We start from the raw sequence: 20,495 nt of genomic DNA, 5'->3' as shown, positions 1-20,495 counted from the left end.
AAAATACAGTGCTGGAGTTGTTGGTGTTGACGGGTAGAAGATGCAGTCCCTGGCCTCCGGGGGCTTACAGTCCAGGGGTTCGGTGAGACAAGCATACAGAAGCCTGTGGAATGACGCAGGGTAAGGTGAATCATTATCTGGTAATCCTAATCATGGCATAGGCTCAGCCAGAACAGCCCGACCCTTGACCATAAAGAAGAGTCACTAGAGACTGTAATTCTGAACAAGGAGCCACAAACAGCAAAAATATAGGGCAAATACGTGCTCTACCTCTTGGCCAACTACTGAAGAGAAGAGTAACAAGTACATCCAGATGGAGTTGATTTCCACGGACTCCCCCCTTGGCTCCCATTCGTCCTGCTTTGAATGCCTGGTTGGGGAAGAAAGAAGATGGAAGAGGGCTGAGGGAAGGGATGTTGTGGCTGGCCAGGCCCCCAACCTGCCAGAGCCCCTCCAGTTTTTTTCTCTGCTCTGTGTGTTCTTCTTCTCCTTTTTTTAAATGTGTATTTATTTTTGAGAGAGAGAGAGAGAGAGAGAGCAGGAGAGGGGCAGAGAGAGAGGGAGACACAGAATCCGAAGCAGGCTCCAGGCTCTGAGCTGTCGGCACAGAGCCCAACGTGGGGCTCGAACCCACGAACCACGAGATCATGACCTGAGCCGAAGTCAGACGCTTAACCGACTGAGCCACCCAGGCGCCCCTTGTGTTCTTTATCACAGACCTGCTTGTTCCAATGAGCTGGGTAAAAAGTCGAGCCACCACATACCAAGTGCTTCTCTCAAGAACACAGGAGATACGGTCAGAACGTCAATTCTTATTCTATTAAGGTCTTTCCAACACCCACAAGCTGAACCAAAGGTCCCGGGCAGCAGCTGGAATTTCACTACGGCCACATTTGCTCCCTGTCTACCTTCCCCGGCTATTACCAGGGAGAACGTCTGCAGAGCAGACGGAGACAAGTGCACTGGGAGGGATGGGTGATGGGTGCTATCTGGCTGTGGAGACGCACACTGGGGAGCTTTTGTGCAAAATATACTCTCCAATGTCACAACGAGATTTTGCTGCTGTTGTTCTTTTTTAAAGAAGGTTCTGGTGAATGAACTTGCATCTTTGGGTAGCAGTGAGGGATTCTGGACCGACACCAGCTCAAATTTCAGTCGTCCCTGCTGATTGTCATAAATTCCTTTAGGAACACAGCTCTCTCAGGCCCTCAGGGAGTGTGTACCAACGAGCCAGCAAAATGGAAAAGAAAAAAAAAAAAAAAGGAAAAGAAAGAAAGAAAAAACATGCCACATCACACCAGTCTTCTCTAGTAGCTGTTACATGAGCTGAAAGAAAAGACATCATATGAGGTTCAACAACTGTGGTTTCCAGAACCCTGGACAATTTTCTTTGCAAAGGAGCCAAAGAGAAAGCTGCCCCGGTTTAGCCCTGGAGAAAACAGTTTCCAATGAACTGAATGAATTTCCTTGCAAGGTAAAGCAGTTTGTTAAAGTTTCACTAAAAAAAAAAAAAAAAAAAAAAAAAAAATGCCCCTCACATCTTCTCTCAGAGTTTGTCTTACAAACAGGCTTTCTCCCAATCGATAAAGAAAAATATAAAGAAGTCTTAAAATAATCGATGGTTTTAAAACTCACCGAGGTGACCGAATAGGTGCAGAGTGAGTTTGGAATTCTCTATCAAAATCCCTCTCGTTGTCTTTCTTCCTTTCCCAAATTGAGAAATGACTCATATCTTAAAATCATAACCTACACACACACACATACACACCCTCAAAACCCGCCCGTCCCCCCACGAGATAGCACAGAAAGTACTGGGAAACAGTTAGGTGATTTCTTCTCTCTGCAAAGTGAGAAACAGCGTAGGCGGCTTTAAAAAAGCAGTGGGCATTTAACCCACAGGAGCGTTTTAACTTAATAAATTGAGCAATTGCCTCATCTGCTTTCTGGGAGTTTGGCAAATGGAACTCGGGAGCAGAGCAGAGAGGCCCGGGAATAGCCGTGCAGGGTTAGGCCGAACAGATAACAGCCAGGAGGAAGGGGATAGAGGCCCTGACTCTGACTCTGACTCTGACGGAGTCTTGCACCCCTTTCCCTGCAAGGGGAGGGCGCAGGCACACACAGAGGGAAGGGAGAGCGGTTTCCACAGCCCTTTGCCGGCAAAGGCAAAATGGGTCTTTGGAGACACTTCTCTCATCATTCTGGTTTGGCTGAGTTATGCAAACATTATAGAACCCCCCTCTTTGTGCTAGGCGTTGGGGATACAGTATGAGAACCAATCTCAGCCTGGGAGGAGCTGACAACCTTTTAAAGAAAGACAGAGTCATAAGATTTATGAAAAACACAAGCAACTGGAGCCTGGAGGAGAGCACTGATCCCAAGATGGCGGAAAGGGAGATGCTGGAGAAGCTGATGGGTACTACATTATTTTGTAATATTATTCTATTAGTAGAGGACGAGCAGGTGTTGGTCAGGCAGAGTCGGGGTGGGCACTTTAGGCAAAGGGTCAGTGTGAGCAAAGGCCTGGAGGTCGGAACAGGGTAGGGGGCTCACGTGCATGGGTAACCACAGGGGGTGTGGTATGGCTGGGTCTTGAAGGGCACCATGGGGGATGACAGGGCCAGGTAGGGAGGGCTGCGTGCACCTCCTATTAACAAGTTTGGACTTTACGGGGTGCCTGGCTGGCTCAGTCAGCACAGCATATGACTCTTGATCTCAGGGTCATGAGTTTAAGTCCCACATCGGGCATCGAGTTGCTTAAAAAAAAAAGAAGAAGAAGTTTGGACTTCGCTAAAGAGCCAATGGGGAACCACTGTGTGCCATCCTCCTTTAGGGGACATTCTAGGGGCTCCTGACTCAGCCCAGACATCACTCTTCTCCATCCCTGGCCCAACCCAGAACCAGTCTCTCCAAGCCCACCCTCCCACCCCTTGCTTTCCCTTCAAGACCCCAGCCTGGTGTCAGATGTAAATTAATATCTTCTATGTATAAACTAATGGAGAAGGCACCAGAGAGAATTTTAAGACAGTTCTCTCATCTTTAGGAGTTGAGTTTCTGCCCCGTTGGTATCTAACCCTGGAGCGAGTCTGCCTGAAGGACTTTCAGGGGTGGAGCAGACAGCTTAGGTCAGCAACGGGACCCTCCCAATGCCTCTCTCTTCCGTGTCCCACTCCTGTACCTCTGTTGCTTGCCCCAGTTAGTTCAGATGTCACCTGAAATCACCACTGATGGAACGTCAGTTGGCACTCAGCACGAAGTGCTACCTCTTTCAGGAGTCTTCCAATAGTGCAGAAGCGAGAACAACAAGAACCATACTTCCCAGACCCCGGGGCAGCTAGGGCTCTGGGTAACAGGTACCACCAATTAGATATCCTCACAAAGGAGGAAGCAAGGTGGAGTCTGTTTCTGCTGGCAAGAAAGGTTGTAGAAAGACAGGCTTGGTGTTCTAGTATCTGCTCACCAGCTTCTTGGATGCAGTTATGGTGACAGGAGCATTCTGATCCCAGCAATGAATTCTTGTGTGACAGACCCAATTCCCACTTCTCCAGTCTTTCCAACAATTATGTAAGTACCTCATTCCCAGTATGAAATCCCTTTATTTTTTTTAAGTTTATTTATTTATTTTGAGAGAGACAGAGACAGCGTGAGTAGGGGAGGGGCAGACACACACACACACACACACACACACACACACACAGAGAGAGAGAGAGAGAGAGAGAGAGAGAGAGAGAGAGAATCCCAAGCAGGCTTCGCACCATCAACGCACAGCCCGATGTGGGGCTCGAACTCATGAAACCGTGACATCATGACCTGAGGCAAAACCTAGAGTCGGATGCTTAACCGACTGAGCCACCCAGGCGCCCCTGAAATCCCTTTCTGCTTACAATACCTAGAGAGCTTTGTTTCCCGCATTGGCCCTGGTGGTCCCCTCAACTCCTCAATGTATCTGCATTTTGCCACCACGCTCATCTGCAGTGGGTTCCTACTGAGAGCTCCAAACACACTGAAACAAACAAACAAAAATACTACTGGGCATGTTCAGTCCTCTTCACAAAGCTCACCTGAAGGCCTAGTGCCTCCAAGCTTGGTGAAAGTGGGGCCAACTCTCCTCCCCTCCCTGAAACCTCTGCACGCCTCCCCCACCCTTCTCTCCACAGTGACTTCCCCAGGCACTTAGGTCGTTCTCATTCTCCAACTCATTTGGAAACTGTCCTCTCTCCACTTTGATACGATGCTTCATTTCCTCCATCCTTACTCATCTTGGCGTAGGTCTCCACTCCCTAAAATATACCGAGACCGTGGGTTACACAAAAGGACAACTACTGAGCCTGCTATTTGCTTCCTCATCACTCATAACGCTTGGGTGAGTGCTCGGCTCCAGCTGCTGTACTTGACTCCATTAAGCTTAACGCCCTATGTTGGGGTTGCCATGGAAGCCAGAAATAACATTTCAAGCATCCCTCACAGCCTTGGTGACTTTGGTTTCTAGGCTGTTCTACAAATAGTCTTTCTTGCAGCTGATCATTAAAATGAAGATCAGCTAATAAGACAGCATGTTTAATGAACTAACGTGGTATTTGTTACCGACCTGATAATCACAAAGTACTTAGGATGTGCAAACTTTAAAACCGAAAGGGACCTTCAAGACAGGATTCACTGTCCCTACTTTACAAGCAGTGAATGTAGATCATGCGGTGTAATGGTAGGGCAGCCTCCTGACTCTCAGGCCACCCATGTGCCCCACCTAACACACATTCCCCATCCTGGGCAAGTTGCTCTAACTTCAGTCTCCTCTTCTATAAGATGGGGACAATGACTTTACCTACCTCATAGGGTTGTCATGAGGATTAAGTAAGTGAATGTGTGTAAAACATGTAGAATGGTGCCTGGCACAAAGTGAGAGTCAAAAAAATCACTTATTGTGGTTATTACGATTATTATTATCCCCACCTGGTATTATATTGAAGGCTATAGGGAGGCAACATGGCATAGCACAAAAAACAGCAGACTGGGAGTCCAGTGGTCCATGTTCTGATCCCTACTCTGCCACATTAGCTACATAACCTCCTTCTTTTGGGGAGGGGGGTGGGGCATGTCACTTTGATCGCTAGGGTTGGACTAAATGATGTCTCAGTTCCTTTCCAGTTCTAGTACACCACAGTGTGAAAGAAATTAAGTTAGGTAGGGCTGTTCCTTGACCTTTATAAATGGTTATATCCGTATCTACAATGATAGCTAATGTTTACTGAGCAATGGTTATATATCAACACAATGCTAAATGGTGTACATGTATTAACTCCTCACTTTTTGCAACAACCTGTTGTCCGCATTTAACAGGTGGGAAACTGAGACACAGAGAGTTTAGAGTAAGGTCACACTGGTAGTAAGTGGTCGATCCAGGATTCAAATCCGGGAAACTGAGTCTACAACTCATACTCTTCAGGATTAACCTACAAGAAACGACAAACTTCCACACACAGCTAGACAAGGGTGCGATCTGCATGACTTTACATTACATGAATGTTCCCTAGTTGTAACTGTAGGGCTGTATCCATAAATTCCCAGCAACTGGCACTGTTCAAGAAGGTTTTGGGAAACTTGCCACAAAATAAAATAATTCTTCATTCTTCATTACACTCCAGAGATGATCACCTCCACCAACATCCCTCACCTGGATGATGGCATTAACTTCCCAACTGGCATTTCCCTTTGCCCCTCTACAGACTGTTCTCAATCCAGCAGCCAGAGTGATCCTTTAAACACAAGGGAAATCACCTCACTCCTTTGTTTAAAACCCTTCTACGGTTCCCATCTTTTTGAGAGAAAAGCCAAAGTCTAACCATGGCTCCCAAAGGCCCACATGTTACTTCTCTAAGCCATGCTACACTGGCATTGCTATTCTAAACACTTCAGGCATGGTTTTACCTGCTGTTCCCTCAGTCTGAACATTCTGGATTCAGTGACTTGCCACCCCCCCACCACCTTTGGGGGCGTGTAGAAAGCGCCCCCTCTCAGTGAAGCCTTCCCTTTCATGATCTAAAATTCCCCACCCCCATCCCAGCCAGCACTCCTAACCCTCTTTCTGGCTTTATTTTCCTCCATAGCATTCATCAACTTCTCTCAAATATGTTTTACTTATTTATTTTTGATTGTCTGTTTCTTCTATTAGAATACATGATCCATGAGATCAAGGATTTTTGCCTATTTTGTTCCCAGCAGTGTTCCCAACACCCCCATCACTAAGTGACTCAACAGCTATTTGTTAGATGAATGAAGGAACAGGCACATATCTGGGGTCCTGTGACACGAGAAAACAGCATCAGACCGTGACTTGAAGAAGGTTTCCTACAACTTTCTTCTCACCTCTCAAAGGTTAGTCCTGGAAAAAAAGACTCGAAGCAGCATGCCTGGATATTTATATTTCTAAACTTCTACAGAAACAAGATTAAATCTACTCTTGCATGAGATAACCTCTATGAATCCAATAGATAACAAGGGCAAAAATAAGCATATATTACTTCCATAACAAAAAATGTTTTAAAAAGTGTTTAAAGGTTGGAGATGCACATTTACTCTAGCTCTTAAGGCAAAACCAGTACCAGAGAATGGAAGTTATAGGATCAATCTCGGCATGCTATAGGATACGGACAATATGTATGGATTTCAGCCAGCTATGTTTCAAGATTCCTAGAAAAATTCATAAAGCATTTACTATACAAGTTTTAAATTGCATTAAACACATTTAAATTGCATTTAATACATTTCCATTTATCATACAAGCCTTAAATTTGCAAAAAAAACCAGTAATAATATTTAAGGCTTTGACATTCTTTTTTAGTTTTTTTTAACATGCACCAACCATTTGGGTAATTTTTTTTCTTGTGCTCTCTCTCATCTGTCACCTTAATTATTCCTTCCTTCCTTCCATTTTGTGTGCTTTCAAGAAAATGGCTTACCACAATAGAGTAGACAACACTAGAGGTTGACGACTTAAAATTCATTCCTCTCCTTGACCCCTTCCTACTCCCTTGCCTAAGATTTCAAGCAGAAAAGAGGTGCCCATGAGTTCCATGAGGGCAGATCCCACCCCACCAGGAAGGATTCCTTACTGAACCAAGTCAGTCATGGTTATCTTACTCTCCAGACTAGGTCGTTGGAGTGGGCATTCAATCCAGTTTGAGCCAGTGAGGAGTAAGGGAAACTCTACTGAAATTTCCAGAAAAGGTTCTGGTCTCTGACAAAAGGCATGAACCGAGGAATGTAAAAGTCCTCTTTATTCTCTTCCTGACTTGACCATGATCATGGAAAAAAGTGATGCTTGGAGCTATGGCAATCACCTTGTGACTACAAGGCAAAAGCCCAAGGAAGGAAAGCCGATCTCCTGGGACAACACATCTAAAAGCTAGAAAGAACTCTGGCCTCAATGACAAAACAGCTGCCACCAGCTGCTGCCACCAGCTGGGAATCACTGACCTCCAAACTTCTTGTGAGATATTTAAATCTCTTTTCATAAAACCACTGTTAGCTTAAGCCAACTGCAATTTACCTACTACCCAGAGAATTCACTACTGATACCGAGCCTGCTACAGAATAGCTGCTCAATAAAAATGTATTCTATGTAGGAAGGGATGGATCTGATGGTACAGATTTTGCCATTTGAAAAAATAAATTTATTAGACTATTTTGCTAAGTATGCATATTTTCTAAAATACTCATGTAGTCAATTCAATAGAGATTCTTCTCTAAGACCAATATCTGATTTAAGGTTTAAAATGGTTAAAAATGCTATTTTATATGTCAGTAGATGCTCAAATAAATAAATACAAATTAGTAATACTAATAATATTAATAAATGTCATCTCTCATTCATACATTCATTCATTCAGTACACGTTTAGTGGGAGGCTACTAGGCCAGATGCCTTAGACCCAGAGATGAAAAGACCTAATTCCTAGATTTAAAGATGTGACCGTAGAGTGGGATCTGTTAATTCCATTTTGCAATGCACAAAGTGTGTTTTAATAATAAATTTTAAAATTGACAATAACAGCAACGAGCATTTACTGAATGTTTCCTCTGTGCCAGTCTCCGTGCTAGCCCTTTGTCTGCATGGTCATTCCCACTCCTCATCATCCCCATTTTACAAGTGAGACAACTGGAGGTTAGGGTGGTTTTGTTACTTATTCATGGTCACACAGTGGAAAGCCAGAATGCATATTTAATAAAAGTTAGCTACTGTTATTTTTAACACCAACTGACAAGCGTGGTGGCAGGTGTGGGAAGATTCAAGAGCCACAGTTGACTGCAAGCTCATAAGAAAATGGCACAAGGAGATTATCAGGAAAAAGGAAGCCATCTTAAGCTGTCTCTGCAGAGCTAGAGGCTCCTGATCCAGGAGTGACAGTTCAGGACACCATTCTGTATTTAAAGGAAACATAGGCAGGGTTATTTCTCCCTCCTGAGCTTTAACTTGTAAACCAAACTAGCAGTTGAGCATCTCCAAGGGATGTCCCTTTGGATGCCCCTTAGACCCTCCAACTGAACATGGAATTTGATCTCACACAAGGTACTCAATGTTTGTTGAGTGAATAAAAATTTAGTTGCTGTGGTTGTGTGTGGTAGTTTTAGGTTACAGCGGTTCGCATTCAGGGATTATGTCTGTCTCGTCTGTGCCTGGGGCTGGCCTCAGCTTCAGTGGCTGGTTGGTTTATGGCTTGGTTCCAGCCCTGACTCAGTCTGACCACTGGCTGGGGCAAATGTCTACATGAGAAGAGACCATGTGGCAGGAGGAGAAAAGAGCTCCCCTGAGCCCTGGGAGACTTGGTCTTAAGTCATAGGTGCTGCCGGTGAATCACTTCATCTCTGGGCTTTGGTTCCCTCATCCTAGTTCTTAACCTTTATTTGTACCAAGAACTTCCATGGCAGTCTGGTGAAGCCCATGATCCCTTCTCAGAATAAACTTGTTAAATGCCTAACATAAAATGCAACACCCACTAGGATGGCTACTATTTAAAAAACGCAGTATACCAAGCGTTGGTAAAAATACAGAAAACTTGGAACCCTTATGCATTGCTGGTGGGAATGTAAAATGGTGCAGCCACTGTGGAATACAGTTTGGCAGTTCTTCAAAAAGTTAAACAGAGAATTACCATATTTCTCAGCAATGTCATCCTTGGTATATATCCAAGAAAAATTGAAAGCAGAGGCTCAAATGGATACTCGCATGCCAATGATCATAGCAGCATTACTCATAGTAACCAAAAGGTAGAAACAACCCACGTCCATCAACAGACGAATGGATAAACAAAATGGGTATCTATATCTATATCTATATCTATATCTATATCTATATCTATATCTATAACTATATCTATATCTATAGATAGATAGATATAATGGATATCTATCTATCTATCTATATAATGGAATACTATTGAGCCATAAAAATGTTCGGATACACGCTACAACACGGATGAACTTAAAAACATTATACTTAGTGAAAAAAGTCAGACACAAAAGCATGAAAATTATATCACTCCACTTATATGAGGTATCTAGAATAAGCAAGTTCATAGAGACAGGAAGTAAAAAAGAAGTCACTTGGGAAAGGGAGTCACTTCTTAATGGGTACTTTCTGATTGGGATGATGAAAAGTTCTGGACAGTGATGCTGGTTGCATAACAATGGGAATATACTCACTGAATTGTACACTTCAAAATGGTTTAAGATGTTTAATCTTATATATACCTATTACCACAATAAACAAACGGATGAATAAATGTAACGGCTAAGAAAGAGGTCAAGTATTTGAACTACAGTTATCAAGATATTTTAAAAGCTGGAGATATAGTAACAAATGTACTTTTTTTTTAATCAGAAATATTTATTTATTTATATGGTGCACTTAATAGGGTACTATTGCTATTGACATTTCTTTTTCTTTTTTTTCCCAATATATGAAGTTTATTGTCAAATTGGTTTCCATACAACACCCAGTGCTCATCCCAAAAGGTGCCCTCCTCAATACCCATCACCCACCCTCCCCTCCCTCCCACCCCCCATCAACCCTCAGTTTGTTCTCAGTTTTTAAGAGTCTCTTATGCTTTGGCTCTCTCCCACTCTAACCTCCTTTTTTTTTTTTCTTCCTTCCCCTCACCCATGGGTTTCTGTTAAGTCTCTCAGGATCCACCTAAGAGTGAAAACATATGGTATCTGTCTTTCTGTGTATGGCTTATTTCACTTAGCATCACACTCTCCAGCTCCATCCACGTTGCTACAAAGGGCCATATTTCATTCTTTCTCATTGCCACGTAGTACTCCATTGTGTATATAAACCACAATTTCTTTATCCATTCATCAGTTGATGGACATTTAGGCTCTTTCCATAATTTGGCTATTGTTGAGAGTCCTGCTATAAACATTGGGGTACAAGTGCCCCTATGCATCAGTACTCCGGTATCCCTTGGGTAAATTCCTAGCAGTGCTATTGCTGGGTCATAGGGTAGGTCTATTTTTAATTTTCTGAGCAACCTCCACACTGTTTTCCAGAGCGGCTGCACCAATTTGCATTCCCACCAACAGTGCAAGAGGGTTCCCGTTTCTCCACATCCTCTCCAGCATCTAATAGTCTCCTGATTTGTTCATTTTGGCCACTCTGACTGGCGTGAGGTGATAGCTGAGTGTGGTTTTGATTTGTATTTCCCTGATGAGGAGCGACGTTGAGCATCTTTTCATGTGCCTGTTGGCCATCCGGTTGTCTTCTTTGGAGAAGTGTCTATTCATGTTTTCTGCCCATTTCTTCACTGGGTTATTTGTTTTTCGGGTGTGGAGTTTGGTGAGCTCTTTATAGATTTTGGATACTAGCCCTTTGTCCGATATGTCATTTGCAAATATCTTTTCCCATTCCGTTGGTTGCCTTTTAGTTTTGTTGGTTATTTCCTTTGCTGTGCAGAAGCTTTTTATCTTCATAAGGTCCCAGTAGTTCATTTTTGCTTTTAATTCCCTTGCCTTTGGGGATGTGTCGAGTAAGAAATTGCTACGGCTGAGGTCAGAGAGGTCTTTTCCTGCTTTCTCCTCTAGGGTTTTGATGGTTTCCTGTCTCACATTCAGGTCCTTTACCATACAAATGTACTTTAAAACAATTAAATAACAAGGACAAAAGGTGGGCCCACTAACTCATATATCTCAAAGTAGCAATTCATATCAACTGTATTTTGAATTATCTCTGACAACTATAATGTGTCATGAAAATATCTGTGGTCTCTGTTGGTGATACAGTAATGCTACTATTCCTGTGGTTTGTGGTTTTACAATCATAATAGAAGGAAATGCTCAACTGCAGTTAAGAGGTTAGTGAGAAAGCATGTCATTTTTTTCCCCATCCAAAGTAGGGACCCATTGAAGTCTATCCAAAGGCTCTGTGGTGGTCCATGCCCCACCTGCCCACCCATTAAACACCTGTCAACTACATGATCTCTAAACTCTCTCCTAGGTAAACTGGCATGATCTACGAGTAACTTCAGCTTCATCTACATGTCATAAATAAGTTAATATCTCTGACCAGATTTGTCCTTACCTGTAGCTGGGAACTGTGGTAAAATCTACCTCTCAAGGGCTATGCGAGGGAAAGAGAGAGAAGGCAAGCAAAAGGTGCTTTCCAAAACTGTAAAGCCCTCTTATAAGTGCTAGGTGTTATCAGGGAAACCTAAGAGTCAATAGAGACATCTTCCCCCCGACCCCACCCCCTGCACACCATCCTCCAGTCTCAATATTCCTTCAGAATTTTGGTATGAGCTTTGTGAACTATGGGAACAACAACACTGAGCACTTTTGTTAAAGAGTACCATGCTCCATATTAAAAGATAGTGTTATGACCTATAATGTATGCCAATAGATTTGAAAATAGAGATGAACTAAGGAAAACACCAATTATCAAAATAGACTCAAGAAGAAATAGAAAGCCCAAACAGACTAGCGACTGTTAAAGAAATTGAATTTGTTGTGAAATATATCCTCTCTACAGAAGGCACCACCCCGGATGGCTTACGAGTACGTTCTACTAGCTCTTGAGGACTTCTTCTCTCATGGATCCTATATGAATTCCTTCCCAAAGACCCATGCGACCCTAAAGCACGACAGGTAGACCCTCTTGACTCTGCAGTATCATCGGCATCCAAAACCACGCCATCCTGGCACACTATAGATACTCAATGCACACCTGTTTAACAAATGGAATAGGTGATAAAACTGAGGCAAATCATGAAACAAAAAATAACATATTAGAACTAAACGATTTGGGTACAGAAACATAACTAGGTAAAATCAATGGCTTTCCTATTCCTCTGCATTTTGGAGACAAATTCAAGTTTGACTGGACTAGGGGAGTGGAGGAGCCTGCTTCCTTCAGTAGATGGGACAATCACACAGGACAGCCACAGGGAGACAGGCATCTGAGCACAGTATGGACAAATGGTACCTCTAGGAGAAGGGAACACTTCCCTGGCTACCCCAGCAATGAGTCCCAAACTTTTAAGGATTCTGCATCTTTCACTTGGCCTAACATAGCTTGTAATGTGGGGATTCTCAGGACATATTCATTCAGTCAATGGATCCCGTAGACTGGAACAAGTCCTGATGTCAGGCTGGGGAATTAAGAGCTAGAGATGGAAAGCAGCTTCTAGCAGCCTTTGCCAGGTCTGAGCCCTCTGGACGAGATTCCTCCAGTTTACGTTATGGTCCAACCTGACTTTAAAGGCCCCTGAGGCTCATTCTCCCTAGGTTTCTCAAAGCCAAACGCCCCACAGTGTACGTCACCCATCGTGCCTTTCTGAAGGCCCCTCCTGGCTCTGAACCCATGTCGTCAGATGCCTACATTCCTCTGGTTTCTCCCCCAGACCCTTCCCCTGCATCAGCTCTTTGTACATCTGGCCATCAGCTTCCTCTTTGATGTTCTCACTCCTTGGCTGGCTGCAGCCTTATGATAACTTCTCCCTCCTCCTCCCTTCCCAGCCCCACCATCCTCCGAGCAGCCAAAATACACATGTTGCCCTCCTTTCATCTTCCCCTGTAAATCAGCCTATTCTGGATATATTGAAAGAAGGCTTTTCTGAGCTAGTGGTTCTAATTCTTGGCTTTTGAAAAATCTTATTCGGACTTGGCTTCCCATCCTGGCTATGCTGCATTCATTTCCCATCTGCAGCCCTAGGACGTTGGCTGTCCAACCCACCATGTTTGCCCAACCCGCTTTAAGGACTCAGAAATATCCACATCTCTGAAGTCTTTGAGTGTGCTTCTCCGGTGTAACTCAGCAACAGTTTTATCACAGGAACATGTCAGAGAAGACATGCTGTCCTCCACAAATGAAAGTGAAAAGCAAAGCAACTGGCTGTGAGGTGAACTGCGTCCCCCACAATTCACTAGTTGAAGTCTTAACCCTAGTACCTCAGAATGTCACTGTATTTGGAGATGGGATCTTTAAAGAGGTAATTAAAGTGAGGTCCTAGGCTGGGCTCTAATCTAACACGACTGGCATCCTTATAAGAAGAGGAAATTTGGGGGCACCTGGGTGGCTCAGTCAATTAAGCATCTGACTCTTGATTTTGGCTTATGATCTCGCAGTTTGCAGAATCGAACCCCAAGTCAGGCTTGGCACGGAGCGTGGAGGCTACTTGGGATTCTCTCCCCCTCTGCCCTTCTTCCCTGCTCGAGAGTGCCTGTTCTCTCTCTCTCTAAAATAAAAAATAAAAATGAAAAAAAAAAGAAGAGGAAATGTAGGTGTAGACAGGTACAGAGAGAAGAGCAGGTGAGGACACCCGGAAATGGCAGCTAGCTGCAAGCCTAGGAAGGAAGCCTTAGAAAAAACTGACACCTTGCCAACCTTGATCTTGGACTTCTAGCCTCCAGAAAGGTGAGAAAATAAAGGTCTGGCATTTAAGCCACCCAGTGTATGGGACTTTGTTATGGCAGACCTAACAAACTAATACACAACTCAAGTCTCCATAATATTTCCTCTCCAGGATAAATGAAATGTTTATAGGCTGATCATTCAAGGCAACTCTTTGAAACAGCTCCTTTTGCTATTTTCAGTACCTAGTGGTCATTAAATATTTAAGTGTGAATTTTTTTAAGTAAAGATGATTATTGTTTATAATCGTTTCAAAAGAATATAAAACATTCTTTTAATATTTTCAGTGGGGACAGGAAGATATATAAAGCATGTTATCAAATATGCAAATGACTCTAAATTGCTACGTCAAGAAGGAAAAAGATATGACTCAAAAATGAGGAACTGAAATGAAGAAGATAAAATCTAGCACAAAAAAAGCAAAGTACCCCACTTATGTTAAAAACACCTGCTATATGTCAGCTACTAAGCCAAGTGTACTAAAGGTCTAGTCCTAATAACTGACTACAAGCCCTCCGTGAATTAACCAAAAAAGCGAACACAATTAACCTGTAATCATTCTTTTCATTCATTCAGTTACCATTGCCAGAAGTGAAACTCAGGGATTCAACAAATTATATGTTGCCAGTCACTAAAAATTTCTCAGTTTCTCCCTTGTTTAAACTATGTGCTTGGAAAGGCTCCTAAGGCAGATTGTTCTTGGAAAGCAAATATTTAGCTTTTTTTTTTTTTTTTTTTTTTTTTTTAAATAGGGAAGAAAGTCCTTATCTTCCAGTTCATTTCCTAATTCCACAGGCAACTCCATAGAATCTTGGAATGTGAGGGTTTGCCGAGGAGAGGTTTATTTAAGCTTCTACACCCAAGGCTTCCAACATCCCTGAAGCCTGAGGAGGCAAGTTGTTTCCTTCCTGGAATAATCTGGTGGCTACAAAACTTCATATGAAAGAAAAATCTGTGTCCTTGAAAGCACAAGTGTTTGGTTCTGCATCTCCTCTTCAAGGTCTTAATAACAAGTCTGGACTCATCCATAACAGCCTTCAGAGAGCCCTTCTGCATCTTCTATTTGTTCAAGCTAAACTTTCTCAAGTCTTTCAAATGTTTTCCACATGCCCTAGCTTCAGAAACCTTCACCAGCCCTGTGGCTCCTCTCTAAAAATGCCTCTTTGCTCATTTGTTAGTTCATTTACTCTTCTCTAGGTATCTACCGAGTGCCTGTTGTGTTCCTGGCACGTTACTAATCACTGCCAATACAACATAGACAATGAGGCAGGCAATCGCTGTACAGGCTGTAAGTGCTGTGCTGAGACATATGGCATGCTGGGGGAATGCATTGTTGGGGTATTAAATGCCAACCTAAAAGACTGGGAATGCTTCCAGTGAGTCCTGAAAGATGAGTCCAATTCGGTTGGAAAAAAGAGAAGAGGCAGGGTTGCAGAAAAGGGTTTGAGCAGAGGAAAAGGTAAACTGTATTCTCATATTCTACCTCTGCCGCTCAATGGTTACATGACTTTGAGCAAGCCATTTAGCCTCTGTAAGCTTCAGTGTCTTCATCTGTAAAATGGGAATAATAATACCATGCAGAATAAACTGGGAACTACCTAGTACAGTGCCTGACACATAGTAGATGACCCCCCCACCCAAAAAAAGATAGACCTCATTATCATTACTTTATTATCGTCAGTGAGGGAGACCTGGGACGTGATTGGCCAGAGGGGTAAGACTGTATGGCTTGCCTTTCCAAGAGGACAAGCCATCAAAGAGAAAAGAAGAGTGGCTATGTCAGTCACAGAGAGGGATGTTCCCCGCCGTGATCCCCATGCACGCACACTGCAGCTGCCAAACAGATGGGCAAGCTGAGGATAGAACATCCTGGAACTGAAGAAGGAAATGAGGGAGGGTGGGAAAGATTTAAGAGGGAGAGATAAAGGAGAGTTACGGAAGAAGAAGGGGATAAAGAATCTAAGAGAAGAGAAAGGAAGAAAGAAGGAGAGAGAGAGAATCTGTAGGAGAAAAAAAAAAAAATCATTGTTTTCCCCATTGGCTAGGAAAGCTTTTAACTTTGTAGCTTATTGGAAGTCACATACTATGCTTAAAAAAAAAAAAATTCTGGGGCGCCTGGGTGGCTCAGTCGGTTGAGCGTCCGACTTCGGCTCAGGTCATGATCTCACGGTCCGTGAGTTCAAGCCCCGCGTCGGGCTCTGTGCTGACAGCTCAGAGCCTGGAGCCCGTTTCAGATTCTGTGTCTCCCTCTCTTTGCCCCTCCCCTGTTCATGCTCTGTCTCTCTCTGTCTCAAAAATAAATAAACGTTAAAAAAAAAATTAAAAAAAAATTCTTCCAATGTTAATTACAAGATAGGAATGAGGAATTCAGTTTATGCAGTTTATTAAACACGAGTGATAACAGAGACATTAGTTTATATATAAAACAGAGCAGAGGCATGAAGAGATGCATTTAAAGATCTTTTTTTAAACGTTTATTCATTTTTGGTAGAGAGAGACAGAGTGTGAGAGGAGGAGGGGCAGAGAGCGAGGGAGACACAGAATCTGAAGCAGGCTCTGGGCTCTGAGCTGTCAGCACGGAGCCTGACGTGGGGCTGGAACTCACGAACCGTGAGATCGTGACCTGAGCCGAAGTCGGACGCTTAAGTCTGACTGAATCACCCAGGCGCCCCAAGCGAGGCATTTTATGCCTCTGGGCTGAGCAGCAGCCATGACAGCCCCTCCACTGAGTCCTTGATTCCAGCTGCAGTTGTAAAGCAGAGGATGCTGTGGAGGGCTGAAGAGGGGGGTGTGATTTTACTTCAAAGGATTTTATTTTTGAAAAGCCTTTGCTATAGTTAAAACAATTTGATTAGCTCTACGCATTAACCTTCAGTATAATTAGTTCTGATGACAAAGACACACACCAGCCACTTGATGGTTCAGATGTGTGCTAATCACTCTGCTGTAAGAGGCCGGCTCCCAATGCAGTCTGGGGGCCCACCTTTGCCAACTCCCCACCCCGGGGTAGAAAATCGCCAGCAGCTTATTTTCAAAGCTTCAGAAGGGGTGGGCCCAGCCCACAGTTTATTCTCTCCAACTGCAGTTTCTTAGCAGAGGTTACTCATCCTGCAATGTTTCTGGCTCATGCCCCACAGCATCTCCTCCTTAAGATCTTTGCCTCCTGCCCATCCCCCCACCCCACCCCACCTTCTAGATTTCTGTTCTACAGTGGTTCTCAAATGGAGATCTCCAGAAATGCGCCCAACTCAGACCTACTGAATCAAATACTCTGGGCTCAGGGACCAGTAGTCTGTGTTCTAACAAGGCTTTCAGGAGCTTCTGATGTGCAATGAAGTTTGAGAACCACTGTTCTGCTGCCTGATCCCAGTGCCCCCTTACCCCCTTGCCTGATCCTACTGCCTGATCTCACTGCCCCCAGCCCCCCACCCCCTACCTGATCTCACTGCCCCCATCCCCCACCCCCTGCCTGATCTCACTGCCCCCATCCCCCACCCCCTGCCTGATCTCATTGCCTCACCCGACCCCCTTGCCTGCTCCTATTGCCCCCAACACCCCTGCCTGATCCTACCTCCCCACCTCTGCTCCCAGCTCAATCCTACTGTCCCCTCTACCTCTCTGCCTGACCCTACTACTCTATCCCACCCCTCTGCCTAATACTGCTGTTTCATCCCCTCTCCCACCCCCCTACTTGATTCTACTGCCCCACCTCTTCTGTCTCCATACTTCTGCCCCCTCAGTCTCCAGAATATGGCTCCGCCTTGGCTTTCCCACCTGGAGAAAGTGGAAGAAAGCCAAGGATCGAAGTGGGCGTTTCACCACAAGAGCCAGAGAAGGAGCGTCTGGGAGGCCCAGAATCAGTGATGTCACCACACCTTAGATGAGACATGAAGATCACGGACTTCAACCACCTCCCTTTGTAGATGAACAGACTGCAGGACAGGGCGACTTGCCCAGTGTCACTTGCTAAGTAGAAGTGGAACCAAGACCAGAAGCATCCAAACGGGGATGAAATCAGCCATCTGTGCATCTCATCCTCTCAGTCGTTCAACAAGCACTGAGCTTTCCCGAGGACAGGACGGACCAGTGCAGGCCTTGAGGTCTGCAGACCTCGGGGTAACTGACAGAAGCAGCAGCACCTCCAAATGCAGATGGGCATTTCATGGCCTGCTCAAAAACTCCTGGTCAGCGAGCAAGCTCGAGGGTGAGGTGCCCTCTTCTTTGTTCAAACACGTATCTTCCCCTGAGCCGCGCATCTTCTCCCTAAGAGGGGTGGCAGTGGGCACCTTTTCTTTCTGGGTTTGCAGAAGCCTTGACAAGTTTGCCAAATCGCTTAACTTCTCTGAGCCTGGGCTTCCTCTTCTGCAAATGAGATAAGCCAGTAACCACCTTGCAGTGTTTTATCTCTTTTCTCTCGGATTAAATGAGCTAGCAGGTCCCAACTCACAGCAGGGGCTCAGTAAATGAGAGTAGCCTCCAGAGGTGCTGTGAGACGTGAGAAACAGTCTTTATCTTCAAAGGTTTGTAGTCTAGCGGTAAAAACAAGTACAAAAATAACTAGAATAGGAATCCATCTTGAGTGGGTGCCACTATTACCCCCGGAAATACAAGGCAGATGGGGTTGACACCTTGGGAGAGGACCTGCGGTGTCTGTGGCCGAGGCCAAGAGGGTCCCACCTGGTTGGGAGAGGGAAGAGCTGGCCCTGGATGATGCACAGGCCTCCGCTAAGGGAAGATATTCCAGGTAGAAGAAAGAGAGTGTACAAAGCCCCTGAAAGCACAGGGAATGAGACACAAGTTCAAATCGTGATAAGGTGGCTTCAGGGCATGTAGGATTTGTGGCCTCAATGGGTCTGTCACTTGAGGAGCCAAAAGCTCTGATGGCCTCTGGCATGTGCTTTTCCTCCCTCACTGAGAGTGCCAACACTTGTCAATTAGGAGGATTGTTTTAGGATGTGGAAATTCATTTACTGGCAGCCAACACTTGAAAATGTGAATAATTATCAACGTAGGCAAAAACTGCCATTGGCAACAGAGAGTAGGACATTCTTACACTTAATTCTCTTGGCCAGCCAATTCCTTCGGTCATGCGGCTAATTTAGGAGGTTTTGGGTCCTTATATGAAACACATTGCATTTTTACTAATATTTTGATGTCAGATTTAATTGGAAATGTGTGCAAAGATGGAAGTAAGTCCCTTATAAGTACTGTGACTGCCAAGGAACAGAACTTGGGGCTGTATGCTATGAGTTCTTAGACTGTCTTCATTAGCTTTATTTTTAACTGGTAAGTTAACTGTTGTTAAATTTCACTGAATTCTGTAGCCTGTACCCCTGAACACCTCTGACCCCTGGAATTTTCCCTAGCAGAGCGTGTGCGTGTGTGTGCACGTGTGCGTTCGCTGGGGGAGTGGTGGTTCAGCTCCCACCACCTGTTAACCGTACTATGGGGCTAGCCTCCTTTAGAGGCTCTGCCTCCCACTTGTCTCTTAAAACATAAACGTGAATTTCGTGTGTACTACTGATGTGAAGGGGAATCTATCACAAGGAAAGGAAAAGGTTTCGAGGTTAGTTAGCAGAAATAAAATGGGCTACATTGGTAAACTGAGAAAAGAATGCATGTGTCAACAAGACCTTGTAAAAGACAAAAGAGGGAGAGCCAGCTGGCAGAAGTGTAGACAGTTTGTGTACTCTTGCTCTAGGAGTAAGGAGAGTCAAGAGTACAGTGGGTTAAGGTTTCCAAAAAGGCTGATATGAATCCAGTGGTTGTCCTGGCAACAGGTCCACCCCCCTCCCCCAAGTAATAAAGAGAAAAAATGTGCACATGCAAGACAGAGGTAGTTTGGGTGGAGGTAACATGACCTCTGGTTAGGCCCCTCCTTGAAGGGGGCCTAAGGAGGAGGTGGGGAGTTTGGGAGGGGATGTGGGCCACTGATAAAGGAGGAGTACAGAGGGGAAGATTCTGGAGGCTTCCGCCGGCTTATTCTCTGGGTACGGCCCATCCTGCAGCTCCAATTCCACCTGCTGGCATTGTTGCCTGGAGGGGACTTGGGGCTAGAGAATGCGTTCTGTCATTTTCTGGTGGCCTCGGCAAGTATAGGCTCTCCCTGCCCTTTGCCACAGCCCATGAGGACTGAGACTGTCCAGATGGCACAGTGAACGGACAGGGAGTCAGCAGTGATCACCATTGTTGCCTGGTTAAAGTCTCCCAGGCATTCCCACCCCTGCCCTAAGTGATTTGGTTCCCTCCCCCAGGCTGTCTCCAGCTCAGACCACCCACCTCACAAGCATGGCGGTCTCCAGTGCCTGACCAGGTCCCACCTCCACGCTCCAGCCTCACTCCTCCCCCCTGCCCGCTCAGATCCTCAGGGAGGATCTCCACCTTCACTAGGAATGCAGCCCTGAACCAGCTGTTTGCAAAGTGTGGTCTGGGGACCCGTAAGGGTCCCTGAGAGAATTTCAAAGGGTCCATGAGGTCAGAACTATATCCATAATAGCACTAATGTTTGCCTTTTATATTCTTATTCTCTCACGATTATATAGAGTGCAAAAAGTTTACTGATGTGGTTTTAGGTTCTGCAACTAACCTTTAAGAAA

At 44.7% G+C, this 20,495-nt stretch overlaps 1 protein-coding gene and 1 non-coding gene across 3 annotated transcripts in view; both read right to left on the bottom strand.

The window, feature by feature from the left end:
• MATN2 (matrilin 2) overlaps positions 1–20,495 on the bottom strand; it is a 135,278-nt gene that overhangs the window by 96,877 nt on the left and 17,906 nt on the right. The gene's annotated exons all lie outside the window — the stretch shown is intronic.
• TRNAR-UCG lies at positions 610–694 on the bottom strand. The gene has a single exon. It is a non-coding gene; the product is annotated as a tRNA-Arg (tRNA).

The sequence above is a fragment of the Panthera tigris genome, chromosome F2 (assembly GCF_018350195.1).
Source record: "Panthera tigris isolate Pti1 chromosome F2, P.tigris_Pti1_mat1.1, whole genome shotgun sequence".
Classification (NCBI taxonomy): domain Eukaryota; kingdom Metazoa; phylum Chordata; class Mammalia; order Carnivora; family Felidae; genus Panthera; species Panthera tigris.
This window is presented reverse-complemented; position numbering and strand designations above follow the sequence as displayed.